The sequence below is a fragment of the Oryctolagus cuniculus genome, chromosome 9 (genome assembly GCF_964237555.1).
Source record: "Oryctolagus cuniculus chromosome 9, mOryCun1.1, whole genome shotgun sequence".
NCBI classification, from domain to species: domain Eukaryota; kingdom Metazoa; phylum Chordata; class Mammalia; order Lagomorpha; family Leporidae; genus Oryctolagus; species Oryctolagus cuniculus.
In genome coordinates, this window is record NC_091440.1 from 60,296,067 (window position 1) to 60,310,952 (window position 14,886).

The following is a 14,886-nucleotide window of genomic DNA, read 5'->3' on the forward strand; positions in this document are numbered from 1 at the left end:
TTGCCGTTGGTTTACCCTCCAATGGCTGCCGTGGCCGATGCACTGTGCTGATCCGATGGCAGGAGCCAGGTGCTTCTCCTGGTCTCCCATGGGGTGCAGGGCCCAAGCACTTGGGCCATCCTCCACTGGCCACAGCAGAGAGCTGGCCTGGAAGAGGGGCAACCGGGACAGAATCCGGTGCCCTGACCGGGACTAGAACCCGCTGTGCCAGCACCGCAAGGTGGAGGATTAGCCTAGTGAGCCGCGGCGCCGGCCTAGTCCACTTCTGATTCAGTTCCTGTTAATGTGCCTGGGAAGGCAGCAGTTGATGGCTCCAGTACGTGAGTTGCTGCCATCCATGTAGGAGATCCAGATAGAGTTCCTGGCTCCCTGTTCCAACCTGGTCCAGCCCTGGCTATTACAGCCATTAGGGAAGCAAACCTACGGATGGAAGAGACCTCTTCTCTCTCATTCTCTGCCTTTCAAATAAATAATCTTCTAAAAAATCCTTTAAAATGGTAATTAGGGGTCAGTGTTGTGGCAGAGCTGGTAAAGCCACAGCCTACAACACCACCATCCCACATGAATGCCGGTTCGCTTTCCAGCTACTCCATTTCTGATCCAGCTCTCTGCTAATGTTCTGGGAAAGCAGCAGAAGATGGCCCAAATGTTTGAGCCCCTGCCACCAACGTGAGAGACCAGGATAAAGCTCCTGGCTTTGGTCTGGCCCAGTGTTGGCCACTACAGCTATCTAGGGAGTGAACCAGTGAATAGAAGATCTCCATCTGTTTCTCTCTCTCTCTCTCTCTCTCTCTCTCTCTCTCTCTCCACACACATACCACACATTTATAACTTTCAAAATAAATAAATATTTTTAAAAATATTAACAATGTGAGGTAATGTCTTATTAATTAGCTAGATTTAAGTAAATACACAATATGTATATATATTTTAAAACATCATGTTGCACACCATAAATACATGATTTTTCAAAATAAATCTTTAAAATATATTGATTCAATTGTCAAGTCATATACAGAACCCCGTAACCAATCATCTTCATTGCTAGTAGTGTGCTCTAAACCACAGTCATCTCTTACCTACTTGTACCACTGCATTACTTTAAACAGCCTTCCTGGTTCTATCCCTCTCTCCTCCTTTAACTAGATTTCAAAATAGCATCCAGAGGTAACCTATTTAAATCAGCAACTCCTGTGCTTCAAAACTCCCACAGCTCTTTTACATGCAAAATAAATGTCTTTATAATTGCTTAACAGAACTGCAAGATCTTACCCTGGTCCTCACCTCTGTGATTGTTATCTCTTACTAATTCCTGTTTGTCCCCTCTCTTCTAGTCACTCTGACCTGTCACTGCTGTTCCACGAACACATCAAGCAGTCTTCTGCCTTAGGTCTTTGCACAGGTTGTTCTCACTGCTCTGGAAGCTTTTCTGTTAAATAGCCACATGGCTAACTCCTTTACTTAACTGTAGAAAACTGGTGCAGCAAACACATTTGTCAAAACTCAAATTCTTTATATTAAATAAAGTTTTTAATCCACTTAAAATGAAAACCAAAAATCACAGGCAATCTTTTGTAGATATGTAAGAAAGAAAACACATACAGAACTGCAACAATTGGTACATTCTCAAAGAAAATGTCCTTTGAGCTTTCATCAAAAGATTGGCCAATAAACATCCAATTCTATGTTTTAAAATAAAATATTTTTTAAAAAATTTATTTGACAGATAGAGTTAGACAGTGAGATAGAGAGACAGAGAGAAAGGTCTTCCTTCCGTTGGTTCACCCTGCAAATGGCCACTACGGGTGGAGTTACGCCCATCCGAAGCCAGGAGCCAGGTACTCCCTCCTGGTCTCCCATTCTGGTGCAGGCGCCCAAGCACTTGGGCCATCTTCCACTGCCCACTGGGCCACAGCAGAGAGCTGGACTAGAAGAGGAGCAGCCAGGACTAGAACCAGGTGCCCATATGGGATGCTGGCGCTGCAGGCGGAGGATTAGCCAAGTGAGCCACGGCGCCGGCCCCAAAATAAAATGTGTAAGGTAAAAAAGATTCATGTATTTAGTTTCAAATAAATTTTATCTTGAAAAAAAAAAAACTGAAATACTGAATCACTAGTCAAAGATATGCTCAAATATTTAGGCTGAAATACTAACATCTACAATTTAACTAGAATAAAAAAGATGATAAAGTATCATAAAATATTAGTGGCAAAAGCTAAGTGGTGTATATATGCATGCTCATCATAAAATTTCACCTCTGCTGTGCACATAAAAACTTTCAGAACAAAACACAGAATTGGCGGGGGGGGAGAAAACCACTATTAATTGAACCAACTACTCCAAAAGAAATACAGGCACAGGTAATGAATAGGCAGTTCACAAAAGAAATGTAGCCAAATGCAGCTAAACACAAAAAAAGTTTATTCCTAAAATTTCAGAACAGAAAAACAATACCATTTTCATCTATGAAATTAGCAAAGATTCTAATGATTAAAGAGGTTGTAGGGGAAACAATGTTCTCAAATTTAGCTCACAAGACTTAAAAGTTATCTTTCATAATCAAAAGGCCTTAAAGTATATTTATCTTTAACTCAGCAGTTTCAGTCCTAGGAATTTATTCTAACAACATAAAAACATAGCAAAGATGTAGATAGATATTCAGTGCAACACCCTTTAAAACAGTAAAAAAACTATTACATAAATAAGGAAACACTATTATATAAGTAAGATGTTACAGAAACTATGTTCCATTGTAGGGAATGCACTATTATTCAGTTGCCAAAAATAATTAGCTAAACAAAATGGTATAAATAAGGGAAAAATATCCAAAACATATGTGAAATATCCAAGTTACAAAAAAAAGTACATGTAAGTGCACAATCAACTTACACTTTCATGATCTACATTCCAATATCAGAAATAATGAACTAAAAATTATCAGCACTTTACTTACTAAGATTTTTATGGTTTACATTATTTGAAAGGAATGGAGGGAGAAAGGGGAGTAGGGGAAGGAAGGGAGGTAGAGAGGTAAAGAGAGTCCCATCCACTGATCCACTCGCCAAAGGCCAGAGCTAAGACCTCAATCCAAGTCTCCAATTTAGGTGGCACGGCCATCACCTGCTGCCTCCCAGGGTAAATATTAGCAGAAAGCACTTTAGCAGGAAACTAGAATCAGGAGTGGAGCCAGGGCTCAAATCCAGGTACTTCTAATCCAGTTCCTTCTAGTGCACCTGGGAAAGCAGGGAAGGATGGCCCAAGTCCTTGGGCCCCTGCACCCACAAAGGAGACACAGAGGAAGCTCCTGGTTCCTGGCTTCCAACCAGTCCAGCTCCAGCCACTGTGGCCATTTGGGGAGTGAACCAGCGGATGGAAGATTTCTCTGTCTCTTGTTTTCTCTTCTCTCTCTATAACTCCATACTCCCTAGTTTTAAACCCATGAATATATGCCCACTCTGCTTAAAAACAAAAATTAAAATCCTTATCATACCTTTATATGATGATACCTGGCAGTCTCATCTCCCATCACATCTTACTTTCTACATTACAGCCCTCCAAAGTTTCCACTTTCCAAGTATCCCTTTCCTGCTGCACAGGAAAGGGATTTAAAAATTTATTTGATTTTAAAAGGATTTTACAATTTATTTGAAAGTCAGAGTTACACAGAGAGAGGAGAGGCGCAGAGAGAGGCAGAGGCAGAGGCAGAGGCAGAGGCAGAGAGAGAGAGAGAGAGGTCTTCCATCCGATGGTTCACTCCCCAAATGGCCACAACGGCCAGAGCTGTAGAGCTGTACCGATAGGAAGCCAGGAGCCTCCCCCGGAGGCTTCCTCTCCCTTCCTCTTCCTCTCCCCCCTTCCTCTTCCTCTCCCTTCCCATCTGCCCACCCCTTTCATCTCTCAAGGCTTACTTATTCAGGTCTCTATTTAAATGTCATTTCCCCAGGGAAAGCTTCTCAATCCTGTCCTTCCCATCTTCTGGTTAGGAATGCACCCACTGTACATAAAACACTTCGGCATAATTTCTAATAGTTCAATCAATGTCTATCTCCCAGCTAAACTGTGAACTTCATGAAGATCTTGTATATTTTTTTCACTGTCAGATCTTCAATACCTAATACTCAAATACTGGCAAAAGTAGTAACTTCATCTCGTTACAGAGGGATTTGCATTCAGAAATAATTTCTGTGCAGACACAACTTCAAATTTGCTTTTCAATTTTTTTGAGTTAAAATATACATAAAATGTACGATCTTAAGTGTGTAATTCCATAACATTAAGTACACATTTTTATGCAACAAATCTGCAGAACTGAAATTGTATCCATTATACAACTACTCCTTCTCACCTATCCCCAAACTGAAACTGTATCCATTAAACAACTACTCGCTGTCACCTATCCCCAAGGTCCTGGCAACATTAATTTTACTTTCTGTCTCTTTGAATCTAACTTTTCTAGGGACCTCATATAAGCTGAATCTATCTTTTTGTGACTGGTTCATTTCACTTGACTTGATACCCTTAAGGTTCATCTATGTTGTTAAATTTGTCTGAATTTCTTTCCTTAAAGTTAAATAATATTCCACTGTTATGTACATAGACTGTTTTATTAATCAATCTGTCCATTGATGGAAACACTTGGGTTGCTTCCATTTTTTCGCCACAATAATCTATGAGTGTGAGTGAGTGCACAAATCTATTTGAGACCCCACTTTCAATTCCTTTGAGTATGCACTCATAAGTGGAACTACTAGATTATGAGAGATCTTCAAAAAGTTGTTGGAAAATGACCATTCTGAAAGGATTATGTGTGGACTTCAAAACTGTTCTGTGCCAAAATAAATGCTAGCTCCTGTCTAAGAACTTTATGAAGAATCCTCATATATGGTAGCTCTATTTCTAATTTTTTGGGAAACTAACAGTCTTCCATAGCAGCTGTACCATTTTTACATCCTTCCAACTGTGCATGAGGGTTTCAACATCTCCACATCCTCACCAACACTTGTTATTTTCTGTTTTTTTTTTTTTTTCCTAAGAGTAGCCATCTTAGAAGAGTGAGGTGAGGGGACTGTATATACTGGCATTCCATATGGGCAACAGTTCGAGTCCAGGCTGCTCTTTTTCCAATCCAGCTCCCTGTTAATACAGTTGGGAAAGTGGCAAAGGCCTATGTACTTGGTCCCCTGCACCCACACAGGGGATCCAGATGAAGTTCCTGGCTCCTAGCTTCAGCATGGCCCAGCCTTGGCTGTGCAGCCATTTGGGGAGTGAACCACAGGATGGTTCACAGGATGCATCTGCCTCTCCCTCTCTGCCTTTCAAATAAATAAATAAATAAATAAATATTTAAGGAAAAAAGAGTGTGAAGTGATAAATTTGCTTTTATAGAAATTTTACATACTTTTTCCTATAAACTCACGGTAAAAAGCCTCTATAAATATGCTCCAGAACTAACAAAAGCCATTCGAGAATTGACAATGCAAAAAAAAAAAAAAAAAAAAAGGACCGGTCTTCCAAAACAGAATGTTAAGGGACAGCAAAATTGGAGTTCATGTGAAATGGCATAAATACAAGGGAGAATAAAGAAAAAGGCATGGCCACTCAAGTCTGAAATGTGCTGAGGCCTCCTGCCTGCTTAAGAGTTCTAAATCCTGAAGCCTACTTTTTGTCTCCCATCAGGATACTCCCCTTCACTCCCACCCGGCACCTACTTGCTGAACACTTTCCTCTATCAACTTTCCTGTGATGGTACCTTTCCTGTCACATCCTTTCTTTCTGCTTCAGCTTTCCAAAGTTGGTCAGTACCTGCCCTATTCAGTGGATGATTCATTGGCAGAGCTCCCCCTTCCTAGCTAACAGGGTCTTCTGTGTCCTTTGTCATGGTCGCTATTTGTGACAAACATGTGTTAGGGGGCCGGTGCTGAGCCTCACTTGGTTAATCCTCCGCCTGCGGCGCTGGCATCCTTTATGGGCGCCGGGTTCTAGTCCTGGTTGCTCCTCTTACAGTCCAGCTCTCTGCTGTGGCCCAGGAGGGCAGTGGAGGATGGCCCAAGTGTTGGGCCCCCTGCACCTGCACGGGAGACCAGGAAGAATCACCTGGCTCCTGGCTTTGGATTGGCGCAGCGCCGGCCTTAGTGGCCATTTGGGGAGTGAACCAACGGAAGGAAAACCTTTCTCTCTGTCTCTCTCTCTCATTGTCTATAACTCTACCTGTCAAATTAAAAAAAAAAAAATGTACGTTAGAAGAGCTGGGGTCAAACAAATGTCATCACAAAGTTGGAAGGTTGAAGCAAACATCTGATTAAACCTGGAAACAGATACAAGGCTTCACAGGAAGCAATGTATCAACAGATGCTAAATCAAAATTGTATCCTGGTCTCCAAATCCTGAATCCAGAAGAGATTGTAACTAAATTGAAAGGTTAAACTAAAAATAATTTAGGATAATTTAAAAGGACTCTCTGGATCTAGAAGTCACTAGGATAAGTGGGATATAAAATAAAATAATAAAGTTTTAAATCAAGGGATTTTAGCAGTGAATAGTTTGCATTCAAAAATTAAAAGGTCTATTAAAATTCACAGTCACACAACTTATCAAACAGTTGTTACTGTTTTATCAAAGTTCAAATAGTCTATGTTAGAATTACTCTTCAGGGCCATCAAAGAAGGAGGTATCTTTCTTTGAAGGGAGGAGAGAATTTCCACTTTGATTATGGCCCTGTCTAAATAATGTTAGAGTATATAAAGATAATTAAAATGAATCTTGAATAATGGGATGGGAGAGGGAGCAGGAGGTGGGACAGTTTAGGAGTGGGAGGGCGGGTATGGGGGGGAAGAACCTCTATAATCCAAAAGTTGAACTTATGCAATTTGTATTTATTAATAAAAGCTTTCTGTTTAAAAAAATAATTACTCTTCAGGGGCTGGTGCTGTGGTACAGCCTCCATCTACAGCGCCAGCATCCCATATGGGCTCCAGTTCGAGTCCCAGCTGCTCTACTTCTGATCCAGCTCCCTGCTATTGTGCCTGGGAAAGCAGCAGAGATTCCCTGCACCCATGTGCAAGACTTGGAAGAAGCTCCAGGCTCCTGGATTCCCATCAGCCCAGCTCTGGTTGTTACAGCCATTTGGAGAGTGAACCAGCAAATGGAAGACCTCTCTCTCTCTCTCTTTGCTACTCTCTGTGCCTTTCAAATAATCTTAGAGAAAGAGAGAGAGAGAGAATTACTTCTCAAATAACAAAATACCTTATAATTTACATTTGTGAAAATGAGTCCAGGTGGGAAAAGTAAAAGGGAACATTATCATTAATCGTAAAATTGTCACCATTGTAGCATGAAAACATAGATACTGTGTGATAATAGTTTCTTAAGTATAGGTTAAATGTTAAACTAAAAATTTTCTTTGTATGAATCCAATGTTATTTAGTTTTAGAAAGGATTGATAGCGGGCCGGCACTGTGGCCCAGTGCTGTGGCGCAGTGGGTTAACACCCTGGCTTAAAGCGCTGGCATCCCATATGGGTGCCAGTTCGAGACCTGGCTGCTCCACTTCCTGTCCAGCTCTCTGCTATGGCCCAGGATAGCAGTGGAAGATGGCCCAAGTCCTCAGGCCCCTGCACCCACGTGGAAGACGGTGAAGAAGCTCCAGGCTCCTGGCTTCGGATTGGCGCAGCTCCAGCCATTGCGGCCAATTGGGGAGTGAACCATCGGATGGAAGACCTCTCTCTCTCTCTCTGCCTCTCCTCTCTCTGTGTAACTCTGACTTTCAAATAAATAAATAAATCTTAAAAAAAAAAAAAGGATAGCAAAACCAGTCAACGATTTTACAAAGCACAAATATACCTCTAACCTTATTTGCTCTTCATGTACAACACCTAGGAAAGAACAGATCATCAAGCATTTTTTTTAATTTTTATTTTATTTTATTTTGACAGGCAGAGTAGATAGTGAGAGAGAGAGAGAGAGAGAGAGAGAGAGAGAGAGAGAGAAAGAAAGGTCTTCCTTTTGCCGTTGGTTCACCCTCCAATGGCCACGATCCGAAGGCAGGAGCAAGGTGCTTCTCCTGGTCTCCCATGGGGTGCAGGGCCCAAGCACTTGGGCCATCCTCCACTGTACTCCCGGGCCACAGCAGAGAGCTGGCTTGAAAGAGGGGCAACTGGGACAGAATCCGGCGCCCTGACCGGGACTAGAACCCGGTATGCCGGTGCTGCAGTTGGAGGATTAGCCTATTGAGCCGCGGCACCGGCCCATCAAGCATTTTGAAAGTTATTTTTCTCAAGTTATCTGACAGTGAACCTTGTGAATCTGTATAAACATTTGTATTTTCATCTGTGTACCTGTTATAATTACACACTATATGTTGACGCAGAATATAAAATATACCCATAGCAAAATATATTTCTGGAAAGTCACCCATAGTCTCATATATTTACTCTGAAAAAGTTAGATAAAATCAAGCACATACAGTTTATTATTATGTATGTATCATAGTATAGTTTTTAGAAAAACTCAGAGAAATACTTAAATATTTTAAATAACTGACATTATATTTGACAATTACTCTATCATCAAAAGGTGAGGTCCCTAAAATATCAGGTAGCGTAGAGGCTAGGGATTCAATTCCATCGCCCTCCTCTGCTTGGATATCACAGTTCTTAAAGAACGCACAACTGACACTTTCACCCACTTCTGCTTTATTGGTGACAGAAATTTTAAGCACTAAATAGTAGCAGCCCCACCCCTCCTGACACCTCAGGAAATTCAAGTATGTACTCCATTTATGACACTATAGGCTGTAAACAGCTCATCTACTTGGAAAATTTTATTTTGTAGAAGCCAAGACTGAACCATTTCCTGAGTTGCAGACAGTAAATAAGTCTTTCAGAATCATTTTGATTTAGGTTATTTTACCACTGTTTAATTCATGAGCAGAATGTGCTATATATAAGTAACACATAGCATAATCCAAACATATTTTACATGAACACAATTCATCAAAGCATGGAGAATTTTTTTAAAGATTTATGTATTTATTTGAAATGCAGAGTTACAGAGAGGCAGAGGCAGGGGCAGGGGCAGAGGCAGAGAGAGAGAGACAGTCTTCCACCCACTGGTTCACTCCCCAAATGGAGAGAAAGAGAAAGAGAGTGGTCTTCCATCCGCTGGTTCACTCCACAATTGTCTACAGTTGCCCGAGCTGGGCTGATCCAAAGCCAGGAGCCAGGAGCTTCTTCTGGGTTTCCCACATAAGTGCAGGGACCCAAGGACTTGCTTCATCTTCTACTGCTTTTCCAGGTCATAGCAGAGAGCTCCATCAGAAGTGAAGCAAGGGCCGGTGCTGTGAGGTAGCAGGTTAAGCCGCAACCTGCATCTCAAATGGGCTGCGGTTCAAGACCCAGCTCCTCCATTTCCAATCCAGCTCTCTGCTAATGGCCTGAGAAAGCAGTGGAAGAAGGCCCAAGTCCTTGGGCCCCTGCACCTGCATGGGAAGACACAGAGGAGGCTCCTGGCTCCTGGCTTTGGATCAGCACAGCTCGGGCAACTGTAGACAATTGTGGAGTGAACCAGCGGATGGAAGACCACTCTCTTTCTCTTTCTCTCTCTCTCTCTCTGTAATTCTGACTTTCAAATAAATAAATAAATCTTGAAAAAAAAAAAAAAGCAGAACAGCCGGGACTTGAACTTGAACCGGCACCCATGTGGGATGCCAGTACTACAGGCAGCCGCTACACCACAGCGCTGGCTCCTGGGAGAATTTTTAATAACTACAACCAATTCCACACACAGACAAAAAATGAGGATAATAATCCATATTCAGGGGCTACCACCGTGTTTTATGGGTGACACTTCAGCCTGTGACGCCGGCTGCTCTACGTCCAACACAGCTTCCTGTGGTGGCCTGGGAAAGCAGCAGATGATGGCCCAGGTGCTTGGGCCTCTATACCCATGTGAGAGACCCACAAGAAGCCCCTGGCTCTTGGCTTTGGCCTGGCTCCACCTTGGGTGTTGCAGCCATTTGGGGAGTAAACCAGAGATGGAAGATTGATCTCTTTCCCTCTTTCAGGTAAATAAATAAATCTTTTTTAAAAATTTTTTTGCTTAGCCAAAAAAGAGGCAGTTTTCACATACTTCAAGAAATTTAACTCTCAAGGACAATACCATACTTATCATAAAACAAGATGAAAAGATCAGTACAATGGGAAAAAATATTTCACAATAGGCTTACATGCTACAATATTTTTTAAAAAACAAACGCTTTTATATAATATTTCTGGAGCAAAGAAAGATACCATTTAAAATGCACTCCTAAGTTTCTACATAACATTTTTAAGCTACTGATTGTACGTTAGATTCTATTTAAAAGCCTAAGAGCTCAGAGAACAAACTAATTCCAAGCTTTTTATTTAATGAACACAACCACATACACCTACAAGAAGAACTATAGCCAGTTCTAAAATAATAAATTGCAAAAGAATAAAGCATTACTCTAATTCTGGAGGATTTTAATTATATTGTCCACAGGGTGGCAGTCTCACAGTCTTAATTTTGTTCCTGGATTCAATGCACAATTACAGTGTTCCAAAAACTATACACACTTACACATACATGTGGCAACAAACTTACTGTCTGACCAAACTGAAAACCAAAAATTACCTGTTCTCTCAAAAAAATTCAGATTTCTCTATTTTGTTTTTTTAGGTTTACTTGCTGACATCTAAAATTTTTACTTCAATGAACTTCTTACACCTGACCGTTCCTTTTTGTTCTGCTGCCATCACCCTATTTAGGCAGACACTAAACACAAGGAAAGCTATCAAGCTTTTAATATACTGCAAAAGACACTTGACCATGGTCAAAGTCTAACATAGGGAGAATAGAGAGCTGGAATAGGACTGGAAAGGTGGGAATGGACACTACAGATATCATCTTTACCATCCTCATATTGCACACTACCACCAAATTAACTTCATCAAACAATCATTACCAGAAAGCCCTTTTTCTAAGTTACTTAGCTTAACCCAAAATGCAAAGATTTACCTGTTTTGGACATCTCATATAAACGTGGTCTTTTATGCTCAGCTTCTTTCACTTAAGGTAATGTTCCTGAGTTTCATCCACATTGTAGTGTATTTCAGTATTTCATTTATTTTTATTGCCAAATAATAGTCCATTAACAGAAAAACCACATTTTATTTATTCAGTTACGAATCGATAGAAATTTGGTTGTTTCCAGATTTTGCCTATGAACAACGCTGCTATAAAAATTTGTATACAAATTTTGGTGCAGGTCCATATTTTCATTTCTCCTAGGTATATACTTAGCAATGGAAATGTTGGTCATATGGTAGGAACTTCCAAACTGTTTTCCAAAAGCAACTGTACCATTCAACATTTCTACCAGCTACATATAAGGGTCCAATTTCTTCACTATTGTTTGAACCCCATACAACAAGAACAATCCCATTACAGGAAGGAGTCACTAAAAAGTTCACAGAAAATGCACATTATGTATGAATTCCAAAATTTCTGTACCAAAATAAACTTACATTTCCATTAAAATTCCATTTTTCTACAAACTCTTTTGAGGTATCCTTGTAGAATATCCTTATCTTCATGGAACTTACATTCTAATATAACATGACAAGAAATAAAAACAAACAGGGTAATTTCAGAGAGTAAGGAAATGAAAAAATTGGGTAAAATAACCAGAAAGTAACCAAAGACAGAGTTTTCAGCTTGGGTGGTCAGTAAAGACTCGAGATGTTAAAAGTTGGAAGGGGAATAGAACAGGTAGATGAAACAGCAAGGAATAAAACTCTAAAACAGGAGTAAGCCTGGCATATTCAAAGTGCACAAAAGGAAGCCAGTGTCCCTAAAGTATAATAAACAGAATGGGTAGGAGATGAAGCAAGAAGAGGCCCACATAACATTGAGCCTCAAGGACCTTGGTAAAGTATAGATTTTAGCTCAAAATACCACAATCATTTAAATTAACACAGGTGTTCATCTCTACTAACATTTACTGAGTTTTCACATATCTCTGATTACACCTAGCAAATATTAAAAAGGTAAATATATTTAATTCGACTAATCACTACTCCGTGGTCCAAGAAAGCACCAAAAACATGACTTCCAATGTTGTTTTGGTGACAAGGCGAAAGTGTGTGTGTGTGTGTGTGTGTTTGAATCCTCACAAATTTATGACCTAGTCTTCCCCCATGTTAGGAACACAAGTATATCTTACTGAGAGTAATGAGCAGCACTGTATTACAATATAACAAAATTTTCAGTAAAAGAAGCCAGTAAGAATACAGTTACAGATCATTCTCATAATTTAAACCTAGACCTCATTCTTATAAACTGAATTCCAATTAACTAACTGTTTTTCTCCATTCTATTCATTAAAAGTGAACATTTAACTCCTAAACATAAAATCTATGGGCACAGAATATATTTCTACATTGTTTGAGTCTTTTAAAACAACATTTTTTCACATCTTCTATACTTGGGTTTTTCAAACAGGGAAAAAAGTGTTTTTAAAACCCTAGTAATATAAAAGGTCCCTGTTACCTAGTCAAAACTTACCAAGTTAAAAGTCCTTCCTACTTTCCCCAGCTGATCCTCCAGGCGCCCAGTGCTCCTGCCAAACCAGAATGCTCACCAGCCTCCCGCACTTGTACCCCCCCCCCACTTCAGATTTGTGATTCACATTCCCCAACAAGAGAAATCCAACCAGTTCTTCAAGGTCCAGAGCAAAACCATCATCTCTGTACTCCAGGAGCGCTAACCACTAGCAGACACTGTCCTACCATATTCTACTTGGTAAACGATTAGATGATCAGTTTACCCATACCCTACCACCATTTGTAATTACTGGATGCAGAGTTTAATATAGCACCCATTTTAGCACCATTTGGGACAGTATAATACTAGGTGATTACAAAACACAAGGTCAAAAGTTAAGACCTCTGTGGAGACAATAAAGGCAGAGACGTCTTCCCTTTCAATCTAATACTTCAGTAACTTGTTCTTCCTAGTAACATAGTGCTGCTCCTTATTGAAATGAAACTTTTACACTTTCATTACTTTCCATGATTTGCCCAACGATTCTAGCCACTCTGAGGTCTGTAATACCTTATCAAGAATTGTAGCTCTTCCTAAAGCCAGAGGGCAGAGAAGGTGAAAGATCTGCACAAGGTCACACAGCTAATCACCAGTCTCAAGATATGATTCCTTCCAGTATTCTATGCACTACCCACTAACGTGAAGAACCCAACATCAGTTAACTTCAAAAGCAGATGGCAGTGCCTGGCGTGTTAAGGGCTCGAATGTTTGCATCAACAGCATTTAAAATAGTAATTAATTTCTCATTACACAAATCGCATTCACGGACGATCTTCAAACCTATTACGCAGTTAAATCTACAAAACAGTCGGAACACATACTAACCACTGAAACTTCTGCTCTTAATAATGGCACCGCTCAGAAGCCCATCCGCAAGAGTCACTTTTTCCTTCTTCATTTGTCCCCAGGGGCCCGACAGACTAAACATTATAGCTGACCCTATTTTTCTAATTTCAACTGCATTTAAGATAACGCTTTTGTTTCATTTACGGCTCACGCTGCTGACACAGCTGCCCAGTCTTTGTAATAAACACAGGGCTTCTATATTTAAAAACACAGTGCAACTTTGTTGTAACATCCCCTCCCCAGTCTCCGGCCAATTTTCTCTTGCAAGCCCCACCTCCACACCAGGATTTTTTAATTAGCGGCGCTCAAAACGTTGGCCCCTTTGGAAAGTCCATTTTCTTCCTTAAAGACGTCTCATCACAGAGGTATTTGCCTTCCCCGCAGCTCATCGAGTGTTTCTCAAGGGGAGAGGGAAAAACATTGAACAGCCTCCCTTCCCCCAAGGCCTTCTCTAGGGGCGGGGGCACTTCTGAGCCTGTGCCCAGCGCCCGGTGTCAAGTCCAGGGACTCGGCAGGCCCGGCACGGGGTGCCGCGGGCACGCACGCGGCCGGCGGGGGTGCCCGGTGCGCGGGAGCCGCGGGAGGCGCACCGTGGTCGGGAGGGGCTCTCGTCCACACGGAGCCCACGGATGACACCGAGCGCTCCCAGCGAGGGCGCGGGCTGCTCGGGGACTCCCGGGGTAGGGGACGAACACGCCCCGCGCGTCCCGGGACCGATCGGAAGGGGGCGGCCGAGCAGGGTGTGGGCCGAGGGGGCGCCGGGAGGAGATAACGCGGGGCCGAGGTTAATCATCACCTCCCGGGCGTCTGGAAAAATACGGCGACCCGGGGCCGGCGGAGCAGCCCCGGAGAAAGCGAAACTCCCTTCGGATCTAGCAGCCTCAAGAGCCCGAGGCGGGAGAGGGACCCCAAGTGCACTCGTTCCTCCAAGGACCCGCGCTGCCCCCCAGAGTAGTAGCTCAGCTCCCGGCGCAACTAACACAAATTCATCTACACACGGGACAGGAAAACAGCCATTCAAAGTAAAATAAGTCAGTTTCCCAAACAGCTTCTCAAAAGAAAAACCAAAGGGAAAAAAAAAAATTCTACATTCCCATACCGGGAGTCGAACCCGGGCCGCCTGGGTGAAAACCAGGAATCCTAACCGCTAGACCATATGGGAAGTGCTGATGAGGGAACCACCGTAACCCACCTGACAAGCGTAAGCGCCGCCGCTGCCTCTACGCTCACGGCCGCCGTCGCTGCCGCCGCCGCCGCCGCCGCCGCCTCTGCGCCACTCGCGCCGCGGCAGCCGCTGCCCACGCGCAGGAACGAGCCGCCCGGAGCGCGCGGGCGTCGCGGGGGAGGGGCGGGGCTTTCTGCCGCCACGGGAAAGTTCTAAGGCGAACGAAGCCCAAGCCACTCGCGGTCCCACTACCAG

General features: G+C 42.3%; 1 protein-coding gene and 1 non-coding gene across 4 annotated transcripts in view; both read right to left on the reverse strand.

The window, feature by feature from the left end:
* Positions 1 to 14,797, reverse strand: part of ELF1 (E74 like ETS transcription factor 1) — a 114,102-nt gene extending 99,305 nt beyond the window's left edge. For 2 of the 3 annotated variants that reach the window (XM_070048741.1, XM_017343508.3), the window contains exon 1: positions 14,659 to 14,797. The gene's annotated coding sequence lies outside the window, so the exon portion shown is untranslated. The remainder of the gene's footprint in view (positions 1 to 14,658) is intronic. The other variant, XM_017343507.3, reaches the window with a different exon arrangement.
* Positions 14,557 to 14,628, reverse strand: TRNAE-UUC (transfer RNA glutamic acid (anticodon UUC)). The gene has a single exon. It is a non-coding gene; the product is annotated as a tRNA-Glu (tRNA).
* Positions 14,798 to 14,886: the final 89 nt, after the last annotated feature.